The 23,704-nt window shown below is 35.8% G+C and overlaps 1 protein-coding gene across 3 annotated transcripts in view; it reads left to right on the top strand.

Moving 5' to 3' along the window:
• The window catches only part of LOC757107, a 75,092-nt gene that overhangs the window by 38,712 nt on the left and 12,676 nt on the right, over window positions 1-23,704 (top strand). For all 3 annotated transcript variants that reach the window (XM_011685084.2, XM_030976918.1, XM_030976917.1), the window contains exon 3: window positions 5,211-5,266. The gene's annotated coding sequence lies outside the window, so the exon portion shown is untranslated. The remainder of the gene's footprint in view (window positions 1-5,210; window positions 5,267-23,704) is intronic.

The raw sequence follows: 23,704 nt of genomic DNA, 5'->3' as shown, positions 1-23,704 counted from the left end.
AGTTTTGATGGGGGAAAGTCATAGCTGGGAAGATAAAAATGATAATTTGGTGAAAAATACTTTCTCTTGTACTTTGGTGGGGAACCTTGTAGATTAGTGGGAAAAAATAAAACAAATCTCTCATGATCATAAAGTTACTTTTGGAGTGAGGTTTCTTTTAAGTCATATCCTTTAACATGGAGTTAATGCCCTTTTGGTTCTTTTTGAAGGATAGTGTTTGCTTGAACTACGGAAGTTGATATCAAGAAGCCAAAAGTCAATAGCAAAGTCAAGAGAAATCCTGTTGATTCTTCCTTCTGGAAATTAATTAAGGCTCAATAAGATATAAACCAGGTAAAACAAACATATCTATGATGATGATTGTGTGTGTGAGAGAGAGAGAGAGAGAGAGAGAGAGAGACAGAGAGAGACAGAGAAAAGGGGTAAGGGGGAGGGGCAGTGAGGTAACAATAGGAATCATTACTTGGTAAGTGAGTTCAAGATTGTTGAAATATGGATCTTTAGATGGAGATGGTACATGTACGTACATACATGTACTACTCAATTTTTATTGTATTTGCTTATTCTGATCGTTGAACTTTATTGAAGAGATATCAGTCTTTTATTGCATGTACACGTACACTAATAGAAGACATTTCTTCAAGTATTTGATGTGTGAAAGCTGTATGTGCAATTGTGATTGCCAATTCTCTCGATATCGACCAGTATGACATTTGACAATGACAAACAAGGCTTGCATGTTTAATTCATGGAATGTGAAAGTGAAACCCACCAATTAAGTATAAATGCAGGAAGGAAACGGTTATCCCCATGAATATGTATTATAACTGCTCCCATTTTATGATGCTCTGAACTATACGAAAGAAACTTGACCCATGTAGAGAATGCTCGTGCATGGTTGAGCTATTTATAAAAGAAAAAAAATGAATTCTATAGGAGAATACATGTACGTATGGTACAATGAAAAGCATTTTTATTATCCAGGAATATCTAGAAATAGTTCATGCGTACATGTATATATGCACTCAGTAGGCAACTACACCCCACCCCCACACACACATCGTCGCTGTTTTCACGAAGTGACAGTAGTGAAAAAAAATTGCATTCACTTTGCGTTACGATTTTCCTCACTACCGTCACTTCGTGAAAACAAGGACGACATGTAGACACCCACTATATATATTTTGTTCAGTAATTTTGTTTTATTCCTCCAAATGTAATACAAACAAGAACATACAATTTAATGAAATAATAAACGTTTTCAATATTAATTGGTTATAATACGTACAAGATAAACATAATTAAACAAAAACTCATTATATATGCAGTAAATATGTTTATAACTGAGCAACAAAGTAAACTTAAAGTACATAAACATAATTTATAAGTCAATTGTATGTTTTTCACTCTATATAAACAAAATGTTAACAAATGTGGAGGTTAATACTGGTACAAGGAACAAAGTCCTGCTTCTTTATCACACAAACACACCCACACACAAAAAAGGGACAACAAGAATTGCACTATGAATCAATAAAATATTAAGAGATAAAACTTATTATAGTTATATTTTATGGAATACATATTGTATGGCCTAGAAAACCTTTTGGTAGAGATGTCAATAAACTGCAATTTACAGTTGGCTAATTTACATTGATGCATTAGTGTGTGTAGGATTAGCGTATCTTAAGTGCATGCATCGCTAATTACAGTTTGACCTGATGCATACTCAGCTCTAGATATTATAGCTTGGGTGCATAGAGTCCATAGAAAGTTCATGTTATAACTACAGTCTATCAAATCGTATCCAAGAGTTTTAGATCTATTTTGTGGGTAAAAAATGCATTTATAAACATGTTGATATGAAGATTAAAGCCCAACTGTACTACTTGTAGCTACATGCACTTGCTCCCTCTATTTATAAAACAATGCCTAATCGGTGACCATTGGTTCCCCATGATTCTCTTTTTCTTATGTTAATTGAGAGCTGACTTGATGAGATAGCCACCTGTCAGTGACCACCCTGGGTGAACTTATCCCTCCTAGCCAAACTAGTACAGACAGCCTTTACGATCTGCTGGCATTTTCACAATTTGTTCATGTACTATAACTTATAAGCATGGGAGAGTCAAAGTCGTACATACATTATGTTGTCTTTGGGGAACTTCAGAAGCATCAAACTCTTGACTGACATGGCCAAGTTCTCAGCTTATTTCCCATAATTATTTCTGTTTTTCCCATGAAAAAACCCCCAGAGAATTGTCTTAGGAATCATTATTCATCTGATTTCTCCCCTAATTTAATCTGCATTTGATGGGGGCTGTATTAGATGGGTCAACTTGGGCTAGAGCATTATATCTTGTCAAGATTTACCGGATGACCTACTACACCCCTCCCCCTTGCCCCACCCCCACCACCACCACCCAAGATGCGCAAGTTATTTTTTAAATTTCAACATACATGTAGATGGTCAATTTAACACCAAATTATATATCTTTGTTGCTTCAATAAAAAAGAGATTATTGCTTGGGATTCGACTTACAGTCATTTACCTTTATCCAAGAGTAGACGAACTACTTGTACTAGGCACGTACATGCCAATTTTCATATTTATGCACATATACAAGTTTTTTTTTTTTTTGTTACAGGTTTTCTTCTGACTCAAATTACTATGATACTAAATAAGAATCTAGTGCAAATAACAGGTGCACGTAACAGGCTTGGTAGATGCCATTTGTTTTGTATTTTGACCACAAAGAAGAGTGCTCAGAACGTGCAGATAGGACTTTAGTAATAATTTTAATGTTCTACTTACACTCTTTTCACACTGGTTTTGCTTAACCCCGTACTTTGCTTAGCCCCGTACTATCCTTAACCCCGGGATATTTTTTTTGGCTTTTCACACACTCTGTTTTTAGTCCCGTACTAGTGCCTATTCCGGAATAAGAAAATTCACGTTGTTCTCACTGCAATTCGTTAGCCCCGGATATGGTGAATGTTATGATTGGACAGTGGGCTCCTTACTTTGCATCTGGCCAGCTGCGATACGCTCCATTGCGTAGTACCAGACTATTTTTCGTTTCTGTTCTCATTCATTTGCTTGGCACCGCAATTGCGGGGTTAGCAGGAGTTAGCACCATAATTGCGGGGTTAGCCCTGCTATTTTGCAGGGTTAGTTAACCCCGTACTATAGGTGGGGCTAGCCCACTTTGGTAAATACGAGTCTGAACAGAAAGTGGAATAGGCTTAACCCTGGACTATAGGTGGGGCTAAGACCCCCCCCCCCTTAACCCCACCTATAGTACGGGGTTAAGCAAAATTTTGCCAGTGTGAAAACAGTATTAGAGGTACCCAAGATCTCTGCCCTACTTTTGATATTAAGTGACATTTTAAATGGTCTTATTCTGGAGAGAAAAAAGAATGCATTAAAATATTTCAATAATAATATTTAGCTTTTATATAGCACTTAATACAATGTCTCTAAGCACTTTACAAATATACTATTACCCCGGTATTCAAGAAAATTCAGGATGCGAAAGAAGCATGTGTTACTTTTTTACGATGGTATGTTTATTGGTTACTTAACCCATTCTGTGCTACAAGAATTTGGAACATTTTTCGTAACGGAACTTAGATTTCGGACCTGTTTCTTCAAGTTTCAAGGGTCTTGATGTATTGGTCATGAATTCTTTTTCTTGTCTCTTCATTTAGCTATATATTTAAGGCAAGTGGTATTTAAGTACTTTTGAGCAAATTATTGATAGGTTATTATTATAGGTCCAATAAAAGGTCCTTGAGGCACCCATGCTTTACCTAAAAAAACCTGCGATGCATAAAAAAACACAAATCAAGTTTTTTTGAAAGTGATATAACCAAAAAAATTTAAATTCGATTGATTATTATATACAATTTTGGGCTTGTCTTGGTGTTTAAAAATCAATGGGAATCTTTTTCTTTTGTCCTTTTATCAATTCAAGCAATGTGCTTAAGTAGATAATTCCAAATGTAAATGAGGGGATGAAACTCGCTGTCGTCCGTCCTTTCGTCCGTCTGTCCGTAACAAATCTGGTTTCTGTTCGATAACTTTAGTAATGTTTGACGGATTTTAATGAAATTCGATATGAAGGTGCATGGTATCAAAACACAGCCTAAGTTTGATTTGGAGTATGTAGGTCAAAGGTCATAGCTCATTAAATATGCAAAAAATGCTAATTATTCGAAAATTTGTTTTCCGTTCAATAACTTCAGTAATGTTTGTCAGATTTCAATGAAATTTGAAAAAAGGTACATGTACAAAGTATCAAAATACAACCAAGTTCAATATTCGGAGTATATAGGTCAAAGGTCATGGCCCATTAAATAAGCAAAAATAATTAATGAACATACGAATATGTGGTTTCCGTTCAATAAATTTAGTAATGTTTTATAGATTATATTGAAATTTGATATGAAGGTACATGGTATTAAAATACAGCCTAAGACCAATTTTGGTGTATGTAGGTCAAAGGTCATAGCTCATTAAATATGCGACCATAGCTTATTATATACGAAAAAATGTGGATTTCATTCAATAACGTAAGTAATGTTGTTGAGTATGTATGCCAATTTGTCACAGCTCATATGCAAAAATTGTTATTAAATAAAGGCCATTTGTACCCGGCGAGGGGATGGTACGCTTTGTGCTGACTTGTTTAATTTCTTTCAATGATTAACTACATGTACATGTACATGTACATGGCCATAGTAAGATTACTATCTAATTATGATATGACAAATAATTGTATCATGTGTCATTTTTCACAGGTTTGCGTCTACGTGTTACCTATTGATAATGCTATTGATAAGGTTTATTTACTTTGTCTTGCAGCACAAAGGGTGGTTATTCATTCCTGTTTAACAGGCAAAAATTTCTCTGCTGCCAAGTTCAAATACTGACCAAATTAATAACTTCAATCCTGGACCTAATGTAATATCGAATCCTAGCAATAACCCTAAAGTTTTTATCAAAATCATAACCATAATCCTGAATCTATATCTTTGATCAAACAACACCCACTATAAAGTTCCATGGAGTATCATTCAAATGTTGCTATTCTCCTTGCCAAAATGAAAAGATTCCATGATTTAAGTTTTTTTAATGTCTAAATGTATATTGGTGTGACTGTTCAGTGATGATATTAACAATTTACATTTTCATGTCTATTCCGTAGGTCAAGTCCGATGGGTCATGGTTGCATAATATTTCCAGATAATCAGCAATTGAAAGGTAAGATATAGATCATCAGGAAACTCAAATTTTATAGCAAGTTGCTATGGATTTATAAGGAAAGTTGGAAATTTAGATTTATTGAAGGAAACAAACAAACTGGAGGAATGATAGAGATTTTTTTGTTCATATTGCATTTACTTTTAAATTGCTTCACGTTTCATTGTTATTTTATGTTTTTAAAGAGAGATGTGAAATAAACTGAATTGAATAAAGTCAATTGGGAATCGTTCTATATTAATGGCAATTTGTTATTGGTGAATTAGTAATGTCACCACTCACCAGTATAGTTAAACATGGCACAAACAATAGACAAATATTTCATTAGGAGCACATCTTGGATATTTTGACAATTTAAAGCCATACAACAGCTTCATGTGTGTGAAGTACTCTTGACTGGGAACCCTTGTAACTGCGCGGTTTCATGAAAACAAAATACTCAACAGATCCGAGTCAACACATAGAACATTGAAATGATATTGGTTTATTGTCTAATGAAAAGCAGTTTCATTTGCAAGCCTTTTTTTGTTGTTATTTTCAATTTTAAAAAATGAACAAAATACATGCTGCAGGTAAAAGGAATAAAAACTCAAACAGGTCAAATTCAGTTTTCCAAAGCCAAAATATAAACACTGCTGTATTTTCTTCTGAAAAGAGCAAGGTTCACCCCAAAAATTTTGATTACAGTACACAATTACTCTCTGATACATACATATCAATGTTAGTACATTAACAGGTAAAATTGCAGGAATAAATCTGATCTGATAGGATAGCAGATCTTAGGTATTAGACAATGATATAACATTAATGTTGAGAGGTCAATGGAGATGCACATGTATCTATACATACGTGAGGCACTCCGATTGTGAAAGCCATCAGTACATTATCTTCAACAGATATGAAAACATTACAATAATTTTTTTTTAAATACTAATTCCCCTCCCCTCCCCTCCCCTCCCCTCCCCTCCCCTCCCCTCCCCAAGTTTCCAAACACATGATGTACATGTAGGCCCATACACCTACATTACAGTAGTTGTTTTGTTTCCTATCGCCTACGTGTACATCCCAGTTCCTTTTGTTCTCTACTCTGTTTGTTCCTATGGTTCTGACATATTTTGGGGCTTCCAAAAAAAATGGAGTTGTGTACATTTGGGTACAGGATTAAGGCAGCTTGAGATGGTTGAAAGCTCAATCAAACTGGAAATATTCTGATGCTCACAGGCGTGTGACCTTGTGTCTAGACTTTAGAATTCCAGGTTTTGCTTCAGAAAACATGTAAAATGTTCAAATAATGCTGAATACACTCCCCTTTCCCCACCTTATCCACTAAATCCTTATTCAAATTCACCCTCTACAGTATCCTCCACATTTTTAATCCTGAAAAAATAGGAAAGTGACTTAGTGACCTATTTCTGTGTGAGTCATGCATGTACATGGTAAATTAAATGGTTGCTACATGTAGGTAGGACAAACAATATAGTTTGTCCTACCTAACAACACAGAATGTACATGCAATTCACATTTTGCCTATTCAAATACAATTATGTGTAATGGGATATGAAATAATTTGTAACGAGGCACTTAACAAAGATCTGTGCATTAAATGTGATTACATTATGAAAATGGCCTATTTGACAATGCTTGCTTCAGCTCTTGTTGAATGATGCTTTTGAAGTGAAGTGTAAAGTGAGAGTGCTACATAATTCAAGAGTTTCTGTGACTAAAGGCAGTTAAGAGTCATACACTCAGAACCTCTCACAATGTGCTCATTCTCTGTTTGCGTGGAGCCCGTTATCGTTGAAAAACATTGTTTGTTTCCATGGTAATGTGGCATAAAGGAGCTGCGGAGTACAATGCCTTGATGCAAGTGAAAATTTCAGTCAGTATCAGCTTGTGACTGATATGATGCTTCCCTGTATCCAATTCAAAGCTAGGCAGGTATTTCAATTCCTTCGTACGTGTCTCCAATCGGTGGCTTTCATCATGCTTTTATTGATCCAACATTATATCTAAAGCAAATTGTTTCTTCTGACAGGATAAAAATGAGAAATTGCAAATGATTCTTAGTATCCTCCTCTACTACAGGTTTCACTAATGTCCTTTGGCAAGACATTGATCTACATTTGCCACTCTCCACCCAGGTGTTAAATGGGTACCCGGTAGGATGCGAAAGCCATTGCAATATGCTTAGCAATTTGAGCCTAGTAGCTCTTGCTGGAATGCTCCCCAGGGAGTGGAGAAAGTGCATACATTGTGTGCGGGCAAGCCAGAATCGGACGCCCGGGGGTAATAACTGTAAAGCGCTAAGAAACTCGGACTTGCCAATGTATTAAGCGCTATATAAGCAGAAATACCAGGGTATTATTATTATGGTATAGTGGAGAAAGATGTTTCCTTTGACATACCCTTTAATAGTCAATGAAGAGTAGCGTGTGAACTTTAGAAGCTACTCTTAGAGTCCTATGCAAACAATTTTATTGTTGGAAAGTGTAGATTCGTGATAGAAAAAACTGGAACGTTGTGGTTGAACTCCTGTTGGGAATGGATCAATTCATAGAGTAGATGAGCTTAGTGACCCGTGATGCTCTCTCTGTAGTCGTCTGCTCGTATAAATGTATTATGAATGGCCAATGCCCATCAAACATGAAAAATGAACAGTGCGGTTGAGCTACTTTCGGGGATGGGTTCAATTCATAAAGATTGATGAGCTTAGTGGCCCGTGATGCTTTTTATAGTTTATGTATTGGGCCCATTTACACATCTCAAACACCATTTTGAAAAATCCTTGATTTTTTTTACAACCATTTACACTACTGGACAAAGTTTGCTCATATTGAATTTTTAATGAGAAGTGCGTATGTCACTATGAACATGACGGACAAAGAAAGAGGACAAAATATACAGTTCCTCAGGTAGATAAAGATGCATATTCACCTGTTCTATACATGTTACATAATAGCAGTGAAAGGATTTTCCTTTGTCTACCTGAGGAACTGTATATTTCGTCCTCTTGCTTTGTCCGTCATGTTCATAGATGTGTCACTCGTTAGTGCGTGGCATGTGTTAGCACGGAAGCGAGGAAAGTTGCGTTAGCGGAAAAAATGGGTATCTTACCGAAGTTAGCTTTTACACTGCAAAACTCGGTGAAAGTTCGGCAGGCATTTAAAAAAATCCCCATCCAAAGGTGGATTTTGATTTTTTGTGTGTTTGCCGGTAGCAAAACACCAGAATGTGAGAAAAACCAATGATTTTTGGCTGCAGTGTAAATGCAGCTATAATAAATGTATAATGCCTATCACACAGCAAGCATCATTTAACTGCATTCATTGATCAGTTAAAAGAAATCATGCTGTGATAAGGAGCTAATGTTACTGTACATGCCATGATAATGCACATGAGGATCTACTCATGTTCTTTTAATGCTCTCTCATCGGTTTGAGATTCAATTTTTTGCTCTAATTCTGTCAGTGCCTTGATATAGCTAACGACAATACAGGGTAACAACAATAAACTAGGGTAACAACAATATAGAGTAATGACAATATAGGGTAACGACAATGGCCATTTTGTTCACTTTTTACATAATATCCCTATTCTTTTGGTTTAATGAGACAGAGAGCGAATTCAATATAACAGTGCAACTGAAATGCAAGAGACATGTGTTGTTGAGCATTGGCATCCTATACATCCATTAAAGGTACTATGTCTCTTTTGCAGCCAACATCAAATTCTGTAGAACTTTGCAGGAATTATGAATATGTCATGTATGTCCTATCTGTGAAATTTAAATGTTAGCAGTGTCCTAATATTCAAATTATGAAGGAAACTCATTTATTTGCTAGAATTCACTGTCGGACACTATTGAGTGACAAACTGGCTTTTTTCTTCTTTGGTAGTACATAAAATGAGCTGTAAAGGGTACATGAGCCTTGTCTACATCAATAACCCACTTCTTGTAATGGCCAAAATTAAACTGATTGAATCTTTGCGCAGCATAAAACGTACGACCATTCGGTACAATGGTCTGAAAATCAGAATATTACTTACTGGCTCTATAGCTCTTAAGTCGATTCGACAACTACATGTAATAGTCGTTATTTCTCCACTTAAAGACATTTTCAAGACCCCCTTTATTTAGGGAAGTTCTAAATTAGTATTTACTTTCAAATGCCGTTGTAATTTAACCTTTTCATATTTTGGCTTGCAAATGGGACATAGTACCTTTAAAGGTCCCAAGATTGTTCACTGGAATATCGCTTCTTTACTGAAATGCATGGACTTTGATGAATTGAAAACACTATTGTTAATTTCATATTGATTAATAAGATTAATCCAGATGTGACAAAGAAATTGCAGAAGTGGGTACACCTGTGAATGTTGAGATTGACACTGATCAGCTGGAGGAGTCACCACCAATGTTCAGGAAGTTTTATTTACATGCAGTTTAACCTGAATTCATGCCAAACAGACCTAGAAATTATTGCGATAGAAGTACATGTACATGATGAAAAGCAAAAAAATGTATCATGTTGTAACTTGGTACAGACCACCCTCATCGAATTCTGACTTGTTTACTAAATTTAAATACAACCTTGAAATGATCGATGGAACTAGAACAGATTTGATCATTCTGTGTAATATGAAGCAAACAAACAGCAAGTACAGTAGTAGGCGAAACAGCTCTCTGAGATATTTCATTTCAGATGTGAGCAAATTATAATGGAACCAACTTGTGTAACAAATAACTCTTGTTTATTGATTGATCTGAACAATTCCCAGCAAATTCAGCCAAGAGAAGAACTGTATGTTAATATGGTACATTCATTGTGTAAAAGGAAAACTTCCTTGTTGTAATCAAATTAGGCTTGAGTCGGTACGGTCGATCACACCGGGACCCGACCGTTGCCGTCGGGTCCCGGTTTCGTTTTTTGAGAACCGGCGCTCCGAAAAAAATAATGAAATATGTAAGAAATTGCAGTTTTGCACACCACTAAAATCAATCCACCCTAAAACTTAAGTATTTAATTGTTACCAATCGTATTCTAGCTCATCCAGAATCAATCCGAACTGCTGATATAAATATGGGTTGCAAAGCAGTTCGCCCCATGGGGTTGTTGTTGCCAGCTGCTAGCTAGCTACTGTACTGGCCGGGTCTCTCGGCAGAATTAATAAATCGGGTTGAAAGAAACATTAATGTTTGAATAATAAAACGACTTTCTAAAAAGTACTTCTTTACAACATACCGATCGAATAATTTTTAAAAGACAAAATATATATTTTTTCTTTGATTTTGAACACCGCATGCTTCTTTTAAAAGCTGAAAATGACTTGGTAATCACAAGAAGTTTCGATACGGATAGCTGTTGCAAGGCAAGTTCAGACTAGTCTCGGAAAAATGCGCAGTGCTCCTCGTTATCTGTAATGCGTGCCAGAACGAACCCAAACAAAGACGTGATCGTAACGAGAAAAAAAAATCATTAAAAACTACGAGAGCACAATTAGAAAGATATACTGCTCAAAATTACCATAATCAGATACATAACTTGGACAAAGAATTCAATAATCGCCCAAGAAATGCCACAGAAATTGTGATAATCGAGGAGTAACTGGGTACATTTTTATCGCAAGGGGCCTGCTGCAAATACTCGAATCCTTTGTTATACTGCTTTTTACCGTAGAGGGCGGTATTTGCCTCGTGTTCAATTTAAACACGTTTAGATATATTGCAGCAGGCCCTTCCGATAATGATTGTACCTATAGTAACTCATTAAATATCACTATTTATGTGGCTTTTCTTGGACAACTATTGTATTCTTCCTCCAAGTTATGTATCTGCTTACGATAATTTTGAGTAGTTGTCTTTCCAATTGTGCTCTCGTAGTTTTTAATGATTTTTTCTCGTTACGATCACGTCTTTGTTTGGGTTCGTTCTGGCACGCATTATAGCTAACAAGGAGCACTGCGCATTTTTCCGAGACTAGTCTGAACTTGCATTGCAACAGCTATTCGTATCGAAACTTCTTGTGATTACCAAGTAATTTTCAGCTTTTAAAAAAAAGCATGCGATGTTTAAAATAAGAGATAAATATTTATTTTTGTCTTTAAAATATTATATGATCGGTATATTGTACAGAAGAATTTTTTAGAAAGCCGTTTTATTATTCTAACATTCATATTTTTTGACCAGATTTATTCAACCTGCATAAATCAAAATGGCGGCTCGATTGTAGTCTTTATATTTTTGCTCGAGTTTTTTTACTTTTAGAGGCACGATAATGGCACTAAACATGGATGAATATAATGTCAAATGGAAGAATATACCAATCTGTGCCGAGGTATGCATGTGTTGATTTATTTGACTGATAAAAATGTCACTTTTAAGGGACATACTGATGATATGCGCTTTTTATAGAGGCAAGTGACAAATCCTGCGAGCTGATTTCGGGACACCGGGTCCCGACCGGTGCAAGGCCGTCGGGACCCGGTTTATGAAAATCCCGACATGACTCAGGCCTAAATCAAATTCATAAATATAGACTGATGAGGAATTAAAACAAAAGTGAAGCCTGACACTATGCACAATGTTATTGAATATACATTATTAATTTTGATTTTATACAAGATAATGTTTACCCCCAAAAGTGGTATGGAACATTTGAGAGTTACCGGTAATCAAATTAAATATTGGATGACATAGCACCCATTAAACATATAATAATCAAGAATAAGACTACTATAAAATGGATCAATCAAAGCATCCTAGATCTGTTTTTAAAGATAAAAATGCTGCCAAAGATACTGCCAAAACGTCAAAAGATGTCGCTGGCTGGCTGTCATTAGGAAAGCAAAACGTACTTATGTTGGAGATTGTATTAAAAACAGCTCTGATAGCAATACTCTACTTTCATCTATGCAGCTATTATTACCTACTAAAAAGAAAGTTTGCAATATTTTCCACGGTTACTTATCAATAATGAAATTATCTATGACAAGAAACAAATTTTGAACGAATTCAATGCCGACTATTTTGTTTCAGTTGGTAAAAATCTCAACTTACTTCTCCTTTTCCTTCTCCAAATATGATGTATATGAATTATTATTCTGATGTTAACGCTGGCAAAATTCAATTTTGCTGATGTTTCAAAGAAATTAATAGACTTTTCTGACAAAAAACAGCAACAGGTCCAGAAGAGATCTCAGCATTGTTTATAAAGATAATTGCACCATATATTGCCAAACCACAGCTGTGTTTCACCTCCCTGGTCTCATAATCATTAAGTCTTTGACTCATGGAATTGTACCACTTTGATTGAAAATATCATGTGTTTTAAACTCCCAGGGAAAAGCAATTACAGATCAATATCGGTTTAATATTCCAGTAATAGCAAAAGTGATCCCAAAAAAAGAAGTTGTTTTCAAGCAGATATAGATGGGGCTAAACATTGGGTGGAGAGTCAATAGACTCTCGGTTTACTATAAGATTCTCTGTTAATTATTTACTTCTGATTTGTTATTGTTAGTTATATTTTTCGGCAAATCATAATAATTTCCTTTCAATTTCTTTTTCCTTTTTTCTTATTTTGATATGTTACCCTTTCCTAATATGGTTTCCTTTGTTTTTTGTTTAGCTTATTTTGTTTTTTTACTGGCTTTTTGTTGGTATTAAAATTTGTAATTATTTATCCAGTTTACTGACTTTCCAAAATACAGTCGTTTTGGCTGAGCGAGTTAAATAATAAATGAAACGAAGGGGGAAAAAACAGGGTTTTCCCATTGAGACTTTTGAAAGCTACTTTTTTGTCAACAACAAACAACCAAATAATGGAGGCAGGCGGGGATAAGAGGAGACAGTGGGTGGAAACGAGACACTAGAAATCCATTTTTTATGGCTTACAACCCTTACATGTGACTGCACATTAAAGGTAATACAAAGTTTTGGGAAATTTTGAAAATTTGGTGGATAGTGATTCTTTACAATTTTAATATATTTGGATGCACCTGTGGATGTATTATAAGCACAAGAAAAATTAGCCTCCAAAACACTTCTGCTTTTGAGAAAAATTGAATATAAAAATTTACCAGTGCTCCCGGTAAATTTTGATAAATTTGAAATAGCGCCTACGGCCGTACAATGGTAGCTGGGACCATGAAAATCTCAGAATATGTAGTTGTCATATATAATTTCCAAACAGGAATAGCTGATCGGTCGATTTTAGTCAAGAAACAATGTTTTATAGCTTAATTAATATCTTGACCTTGAGAGGGAGCCATACGACATAAAGAGTTAGTTATTTACAATTTCTTAACTTCAGACTCGATTTCAACCGCGACAACGATCATTGAATATTGTAGGACCGAATATGCTTCCAATGTGTTCATTTGAACTGAATTCATGACCCCTTACCAAAACTTTGTATTACCTTTAATGTACGGTATTCACAAAATGAATGTCACACATGATGAGCATCCTACAAAGACACTCCCTGGCATATTCTAACATTTCTTTTGTCAGATCTACATTCAAAGACAGGATTGTGCACAGTTGAAGCTTAGATCTGTCACTTCCCACAGTAATTCAAACTCTTACACTGAAATACAAGGTACTCTTGCTGGTATTGCCACGTCAACCCACATGTGCTGCTCTGATTGGTCCGATCGTCAGGTGACAAGTTGTAGTGATACAAAAACATGGATTGCATCATGCCGATCATGGTCTCATTGGGATATTTTTCTTCAGATTGAGTACTGATATAATGAGAAGCTGCAGATGTTACTTGTTTTTAAAATCAATTGCGATGATTGTAATCATTTGATATGGAAGTTCTGTTGATGGTAACTCATCATTTTCTTTATATTTCCTAGTCTACTGCCTAGACTGTTTTCTTGTCGCACACACCCAATCAGCTGACAAAAAAACACACCCTCAACGCTAAAATGGAGACAGTCCTTACTGTTCATCCTTACCTTTTGACGGTTGTATTTTTGTGGAAGGGAGGAGGACATAGATGATTGAAGAATAAAAAATATATTTAAAAAACAGACAAAATCTTGACTACAAATGTCCATGTTCCATACCTGTATCAGGTGTTTTTGGGGATGATCAGATCATATAAGGCCATTAAAAAAAATATTCATGTCTAGCGTCCCCGCCCGCTTCCTTTTTGGACGCCGCGATGATGAAGGAGCTTTCATAATTTTCTGCAGCAACCTTTCCATGTCTTTTGGTCTTACAGGTCATGTCCCGTATGACCACTGCTATTGTATTAAAGATTATACTCATGCCCATAACTTGGAGGAGCCCAACTAGGTTAAACCTAAATTAACTTTTGGTTAAAGTCCAAGTGTCAGCTCTTGAATTCCCTGTAAAAACATCTCATTATTCAGCAGACTAGGCTTAAGATATGAAATAGATTTGGTAATGAAGTGCTGATGAGGAGTGAATTCAATAGAGAATCATGTTTACATAAGTCGATGGACTAATTAAAAGCCCTCAGGAAGGAGGGGGTTAAACTGATCTTTTAGTTACCCGGTAGGTGGCTTTTTGCAAATATTTTCCAATTCATTGAAGGAATTTTTTAATTTATGAAAGAGTCACGTTTTATTTGATGCGTCCTTTGAGAGTCTGAGTTTATTGTTTGTTGTAATTATACAGTTACTGGCAATGCAATATGAAATGCTCCGATTGAGTGCTTTCTTTGTAAGGTCACTTTTTGCATCTCTCTCCCTCTCTCTCCCTCCCTCTCTCTCTCTCTCCCTCTCTCTCTCTCCATCTCTCCATCTCTCTCCCTCTCTCTCCCTCTCTCTCTCTCTCTCTCTCTCTCTGTGCAAAACTAGAAACACAAAGGGTGAATCATTGTGGTTAGAAATATTAATTTTTTTCGTGTTCCATTTTACTGCGTGCTGTTATTGTGTAGTTCCAATTGAATATATACAGACCTGTTTATCCTGTAGTGTAGTGGAATAACGAATGTTAACTTTTAGCACTTAAAGGGACAAAGCATATGATCTACCTTGCAGTTGCACTGATACTCTTTTCGTACTTGTTATGCTTAACCCGTACTTTGCTTAGCCCGGTACTATCCTTAATCCCGGACTAACTTTTTTGGCTTTCTACACACGCTTTTTCAGTCCTGTACTAAGCCTCTATCCGGGAATAAGACATGCTGTTCTCACTGCAATTCCTTTGCCCCATACTACATGTAGCTGTATAGCGTGAATATTAATTAATTCACTCCATCGCGTAGTACCAAACCATTTTTTGTTTCTGCTCTCATTCATTAGCTTGGCACCGCAATTGCGGAGTTAGCACCACAATCGCGGCTTAGCCCTGCTATTTTGCAGGGCCAGCTAACCCCGTACTGTCGGTGGGGCTAGCCCACTTTGGTAAATACGTGTCTGAACAGAAAGTGGAATAAGCTCAACCCCCGACTAAAGGATGGGCTAAGACCCCCCTTTAACCCCACCTATAGTCAGGGGTTAAGCAAAATTTTGCCAGTGTGAAAACAGTATAAGAGGCTTTGGGTGAAATTATAAATGCTCTGAGGCGACTGGTATAGCACTATTTTCTGAGGGAAACATACAGCCTTGAAGAAAATCGTAAATATGCTTGTCGCCGAAGAACATCCATGATTAACACCGGTGCCTTGAAGTGAGTGCATGGTTTATTTGATTTAAACTCCTTAATGGAAAATAGCTTTAAAAAACTAAAGGGTTAAACTATTTATCAAGCTGAAAATATCATAAAATCACCAGTTTTATCCAAACTAAAAAGACATGAAATAATTATAAGAAAATTTCCAGAATTTGTGGGTTGCCAACCATTCCGTTTTTCCCTCCAAATTACGTTGGTACATTTTTTCTTCATAAAATATGTTTTTTAAATCATTTTTGTCTCGCCTGCATAGCAAAATGCGAGAATTAGGCGCCGCTTTTCCGGTGACGGCGTCCACGGTGCCAACATCAAAAAAACTTAACCTAAGGTTAAGTTTTTGAATTGTTAGTATAAATTTGAAAGTTATTTGATGAAACTTGGACTAAAGGTTTATCAAGTATTCCTGATCATGTGAGACAAATTTCAGGTCACAAAGTCAAGGTCAAAGGTCATTTTAGGTCAACAGACTTAGCCTATGTTGTGGCATCATCATCGAAAACTTAACCCCAGGTTAAGTTTTTGAATTTTTAATATAATTTTGAAAGTATAAGTTCTTATTAAATGAAACTTAGACTAAAGAGTTATCAAGTATCCCCAATCTTGTGAGTAGAATTTCAGGTCACTAAGTTAAGGTCAAAGGTCTTTCAGGTCAACAAACTAGACTATGTTGTGGCATCAACATCAAAACTTAACCAATATTAATCTATATATATATAATATTTTGAATTTTTATCATAACTGTGAAAGTGTACATTCCTATTCCATGAAACTTGAACATAGGGGTTATCAAGTATTATACAATGCCTACTAAGATTCTTGCAACCTCATTGGTCAATTCTTGATCACATGTCATGCGCAAAAAGTACCATTGAACGGCTGCGCCTCATTGAATATAGCGTCTCTTATCTTTCACCTCGTGCAAAATCTTGTACCATTGCACTCATGGCCATTCATCATCAATCATGTGATTAGTCTTTTAGGTGACAAAGTCAAGGTCAAATGTAATTTCAGGTCTGCAAACATAGTCTTTCTTGTGGCATTGACATCAAGATTTTGAATTTTTAGCATAATTTCAAAAGTGTTTGTTCAAATTCCCTGAAACTTGTACACGAGGGTTATCAAATATCACAACTCTTTTGACACAAATCCCAGGTCAAAGGTCATTTTAGGTCAGTAGATTTGGATTATGTTTCACAACTTAATATGAGAATTAATAAATCAATTTTTGTTATTTGTTCATATTCCATTAAAGTTATCAATCTTGGTACAAATTATAGTAAATAATTTTTCTGACGATTCTTAGTCAATATTCACTTCAAAAGGCTGATTATATTCAGAGGGTTTAATTTTGGTGGGCCTGCTAATGGGCCACCCTGCCTATAAATAATGTACCAACCTCAATTTTTCATCATATCAGATTCCGATTGTAAAAAATGCAGGCGAGACCGCCGAGAGCGTTTCCCTTGTTATTAATATTTGTTTTTATTTTTTATGCCCTAAAATGTTATTTTTATCACAAATTCAATAGAAAACTATAGTTAAAACATACTTGAAGAGAAAAATATTCTCAAACAGAATGAAACGCTGATAATACGAAAATAACAACAACAAAATACCTACTTGTAAATAAACTATAGGTCCTAACATGGAGAAAAAAAACAGCATGAGGAATGGACATTTCTGCATTGGAAGTTTGTTGCGCATGTTTTTTAAAAATAATGAATTCCTTTTTTTTTGTTGCCATCATTGTTATTTTGGTCGTACAAGGTTCGCAGCTCTGGGTTAACCTCGATTCACAACCTTCACCTTAACTCATATCCTGCCATGACACTGCTAGCGCGCTATTGTTATAGTGCTCTGTGCACGCGAGCGCGCTATCAATTGATTGCTTCGTTCATGCTAGCGAGCCACCGCTACTCTGCTTTGTGCACGCTAGCAAGCATATGTAATAACAGTCATTGTTCTCGAGTAATTCAGCGATTTGTTTTCTGTAAAGATTTAAATAACACGCACTTGAACCAACCTTAAAATTAACTTGGCACACAGGAGATTGGTGGCTGGCACAATAGGGATTAGCACTGTGGCACTTGGTGCATTGTATGGGTGGCAGCTTAAGAGTTAAAGGGACTTTGTAACATTGTTCAGATGAGAGATAGTGGTGCTAAGGTAGTGAATTCAATGCTAGATGTACAATTAAAGATAATCTGAATATTTGAGCGAAAACGGACCATTATTCATGGTACAAATTGGGAAAAACTGATCCGATCGATTCCTTAATTCTCCCAACTATATTATTACAATTTAATTACATTTTAGGTGAATGGAAATCTCACAAAGCAATAAAATGGCTCTACATTCCATTCCAGACATTTAAGTGTTGACAGATTTTTTAAAGCCTGGTTTTATGTCTTTTTTTCATGGAAAAACGGTTTGGAAAATTCAAAAATGGTTGGGAGAATTTAGATTCACAAGCGCCTCCCATCGACGCCCGTTCGAAAACCTGTTGAACTTTGTTGAAAATCTTCATATTGCTTGAATTAATTTCGGATTTGGGGCATTGTAGTTGGATAATCCATACATACACACATAATTTTACGTGTTTTGCATCCTGATTCAACAGATTTGTGAAATCAACCATCGCAATGTTACTAAGTACCTTTAATACCCAGTTCTATCAGCGCATTGTACTCCAATACGCATCAGTGGGCTTTTGTTTACGCCTGGTGTGTGACGTCAAGGGGTATATCCACGATATATCCCTTTTGACGTCACACATATCTGTTTTTTCATGGTAGAAATATATTATATGGCGTTAGCTATTTTCAACGATTCCCTGCATGGGAATTCTCTTACATACGATATAAAACCTGATTTATCTCTATTAGAGACATACGATATAGAGAACAGATATGTATATGTCTTTTAGCAAAAGTATAATTGAAACACTCGTGTCTTGGGCCAAGATTTGTAAATACGTTTTAAATACAGATTAGATGAGGTGCACTATAATGTGCAGACTAGTAAACCAATCCAGGAACCAGGGATAATGAAATGTAATATGGTTTGGTCAGTTAATGGTTAAAGGGCTATATATTATAAGACACCGCTATAATAATGATTATTATCATAAATGTGGTATGGTATGTGTAAAAGTGTAATACACTAGACACAATGTACATTTATTTAAAGATGTCTTTTGGCTTCTTTGATCACATGCTGAGAGCCAGATGAGTGTGAAATCTGCATTAAAGATAAACTTGAGTACTGGTAAAAAAAGAAAATGAATTTTCACAGAATCTAACAAAACTTACACTGAATGTTCAAGATTACTGATAAATGTCATGTGCCAAACAATTTTGGAAGAAAATGTATACTGGCTGAGTAATGAGCATAGAAAGATAAGGAAATCAGGGTAGTACTATAGCCCCGAAACCATATGTGTTGTCCCATATATAGCTTTCTGTGTACAGTGCTTGTTACTTTACCAAGACTCGGTCAAATTTATTATGATTTTGATGACTCCAGAACCTTGCAGTGCACACCAATACTTACATGCTACATGATCAACTGTTTCTGATCGATTCCACGTTTCTTTCACAATGCAATCGCATGACCATAACTGGTCTTTACCTTTAAGGTACTATTCAATGCCTGTCTGGTTTTCAGCAGATGATATACTGTTTGTAGAGAAGCAACCAGGCAGAAAGAGTCCATAATATGGAATGCAGGTTGTTTACTGGCAATAAATAAGATCATCTTCAGATGAATGAATGAGCTTCAATTTTTAAGGTCCTTAGGATAGGACTTGAAGTGTATGGTTACCACTCATCAGAAAAGATTATTGTGTAAACCAACCTCAGAAAAACTTTGCCTGGAATTCTGTAGGTAAATGGTTTTAAAGAGAAGGTTGAGTTCTGGAAAGAGGTGAAAAATATATTGTGAGCATTATCGTTGTATTATGCAAGCGTGGAAGAACATCAGATAAAAAAAATGTTCCGTCAAAAGCATGGCTATTCAAATGCCTTGATATTATAAATATGGCATGAAACATCATAAAAATCGGGACAGATTTTTATGCCACATGTTGGGTTCTGTGCACACTCTATTCTATCCGAGTGCGTACGTGTGCGTTGACTATAATCTACTGGTGGTCTTCCATGTAACATAGTTACAAAGATTGAATTCCTTGTTAAACAATATATGTACTGTAGCATTTGATTAAGCAAGTTAAATACCAATGAACATATCAATATCTTTCATACTGATAATGAATGATGGCATAAGGTTCATGTCGTCCTACATTCTGATTAACTATTACCCCATTCACAGTGGCCTCAAACACCGCGACAGCAGCTGGACTGTCCCGCTGCTGTGGCGGTGTTGTCTTCAGTGTGAAGGCTCGGACCCGTTATAAACTATCGCGGGATAACACCGCCTTGCGATAACGCCGCGACAAACTATCGCTAGGGTCGCCTAGCTACAGCAGCGGGACAGTCCCGCTGCTGTCGCGGTGTTTACTCAGTGTGAAGGCTCTCCGCTATAACACCGCGACAAACGCGTGTGATTTGTTTACTTACCTATCACTGACCTCTTTTCTCCGGCAATGGGGAACATAAAGTGAAATAGAAATAAAGTAACCAGTGGATTCAAATTGATTTTATTATTATGTAGATATTATAATTATCCAAATAAAAATATTTCACACTTCAAAAAATTAAAATATTCTGACTGGAAGCAATAAAAATGCTAGTTTTTTAAAAAGTAATATGATCGAGGATACAAAAAGCAACTCATATCGGGGTCACTCGCGGGTCATGAGCCATGCATACACGTGTTTGTTACGGAGGTAATAAAAATCACCCGCTGCAGCGTGAATGGGTACATGATATTTATCCCGCTGCTGCAGCGGGATAACTTTTCTACTGTGAATGCATTTGTAGCGGTGTTATGGCGGTGTCGCCGCTCCGCTACAACGCCGCTACAAATTTCAAAACCACTGTGAATGGGGTATATGAAGCATAGTCCATCAAATATGAGGATGAATATAAAGAATATACACTTGTTTTGTAAACACATTGTAAACCGATGGTGCATGTGCTTCAGAAAGGTGAAATGCATCGACCTACAATGAGAACTAAACGTAGGAAATCAATCGTGAGATGGAATAGTGTTCTCTTCGCATCCTCTTATTATGAGTCATAGAAAACATGCAGAGTATTAAAAACGTATGGTAGTTGTTTTCAATGTGTATTTTATATACATGTATTGTAAACACATTGAACATTGACATCACATTCATGATTTTAGCAATCTGTTTCCACTCGGCAATACTTAAGCAAATGGTATACATATTTTTTTTAGAGTACATAGAAGCTACCATCTGGTAGTATATTCATGTCAATATGGAAACAAACAGAAATAAACTTTTAAATGCATGACTAAGTGTGCTCCAAAGACAAACAAAACCTTTAAAGATAAACTTGAGTTCTGGTAAATATAGAAAATAAATTCTCACAGAATCAAACAAAACTTGCACAAACAAATGACATTTGCTGAAGAATTTTGGTAGAATAAGTATGGTGGCTAAGAAATGAGCATAGAAAGATAAGGAAATCAAAGTTTAAACAGTAGGCCTGACACCATGTCACTATGTGCAAATGGGAGTTGTGGTTTTTGTTGAAGATGATGCCCAGTAAGTTTTTGTGCATTTATTTTTATTTCACTGGTTCAAACAACCAATCTACTGCAGGATAAACAATCCAGAATAAATCATAGCAATTTTCTCTCAAAATACGATTCCTGTACCAGAGCTCAAGATTAGCTTTAAGGTGTACCAATCACATCAGAAATTAGTATGAGTACAGTTAAAATGTATAAAATCAACCCCACAATTTTTTTTAACCTAACATTCTAGTGGTTAACAATTAAAGAGTATGAAGAAAATAAAGAAAAACAGAAAACTCTGCACATGGAAACCAAGTTGGACTTGATTTCCAAACGTGTCATTTTCTATTTTCTAACTTGCAATCTCTTTAAAGAAGCACTACTTACAGCTCATATCTTGAATATATTATAGCGACATGGAACCCCTTTAACATATGGAGCAAAATTCACATACACTCTATGTCAAATGAAAACTTTTATTCACATACTATTAAGCCTTTTGTGTTCCGGACGTGTCTTCTGTACCACAATTTGCAAAGCTTTCTATTAAGGGGAGAGGTAAAATGTTCTCTCCTCCTATCCTTCTCTCCTGGAAAAGCTTTTACAAGACAATACCATTAAAATAGTCAACTAGCCTTGTAAAACTTCATATAGTGCAATCCACCACATTTTTTAAAATCTCCTACGTGACATATTATTCATCTCGTTTTCTGTGTTTACCCTTTACACCTGCCGTTGTCTTGGCTACTAATAAAGATTCGATACTTACTCTGAATACAATCTAGAATAATTGCAACAAGTATCCGCTCTCATTTCATTTACTGTATTGTATGCCGTTTTCCTCTGTTCGATTGAGACAACTCGTAAAGAATATGCTGAACTTCATACAAATAATAGTTTTGTCCTTATAATTGTTCTTTATATCTTCCTTTTAAAGGTATGTCCCTTTTGCAGCCAACCTCAAATGCTGTAGAACTTTGCAGGAATTATGAATATGTCATGTATGTCCTATCTGTGAAATTTAAACGTTAGCAGTGTCCTCATATTCAAATTATGCAAGGAAACCTGTTTACTTGCTAGACTTCACTGTCAGACACTATTGAGTGACTGACTGGCTTTTTTCTTCTTTGGTAATAACATACATGAAAAGAGTTGTAAAGGGTACATGAGCATTTGTCTACATCAATAACCCACTTCTTGTGATGGCCAAGATTAAACTGATTGAATCTTTGTGCAGCATAAAACGTATGACCATTCGGTACAATTGTCTGAAAATCAAGACTATTACTTTTGGGCTATATAACCCTAAAGTCGATTTGACAACTAATAGTCGTTATTTTCCCACTTGAAGACATTTTCAAGCCCCAACTTTTTTAGGGAAGTTCTAAATTAGTATTATCTTTCAAATGCAGTTGGAATTTAACTTTTTCATTTTTTGGCCTGCAAATGGAACATAGTACCTTTAAGGTGTTAACAAAAGTGCATTTCCGAGTTTGCATGTAGACATTATAAACAGGACATTGAATTAATACCGTAATGTGTTTAAAAAAAGATGTCCTCTGCTTAAAGTGAGAAGGGAGTTAAATTTGTGTCAAATTATATAAGTGGGAAAATATGTTGGGATTTTTTGAAGAAATTATTTGGCAGAGCATTAAAGATGAAGTTGAGTTCTGGTCATGCGATTGCATTGTTAAAGAAACGGTGTGGAACCGACCAGAAAAGGTTAATCATCTAGCATATAAGAATTTGGCCAAGTCTTGGTAAAATTACAAACACTTGCACAGAAAGATGTATATGGGACTACACGAACACGTGGCGTAAAAAGCCGCCCCCCCCCTGATTTTTACGATGTTACATGCATATTTAGAATATGAAGGCATTTGAAGAGCCATGCTTTTCAGGGAACATGTCTTAACTGATGTTCTTCCATACTTGCATAATAAGAATAAGTAATATTCACAAATTATTTTTCACCTCTTCCCAGAACTCAACCTTCTCTTTAAACCTCTTGTGATATTATTAAGGAAAAAAATGTCTTCGAAGATTGGGAGCAGTCAGTTACTTTATAGTTGTTAGTATGACTATACTTAATACAGAGATGCCAACCAGTACGATTAAATCAT

Source organism: Strongylocentrotus purpuratus, unplaced genomic scaffold (assembly GCF_000002235.5).
Source record: "Strongylocentrotus purpuratus isolate Spur 01 unplaced genomic scaffold, Spur_5.0 spur5_scaffold_9, whole genome shotgun sequence".
In the NCBI taxonomy this organism is placed as follows: domain Eukaryota; kingdom Metazoa; phylum Echinodermata; class Echinoidea; order Camarodonta; family Strongylocentrotidae; genus Strongylocentrotus; species Strongylocentrotus purpuratus.
This window is presented reverse-complemented; position numbering and strand designations above follow the sequence as displayed.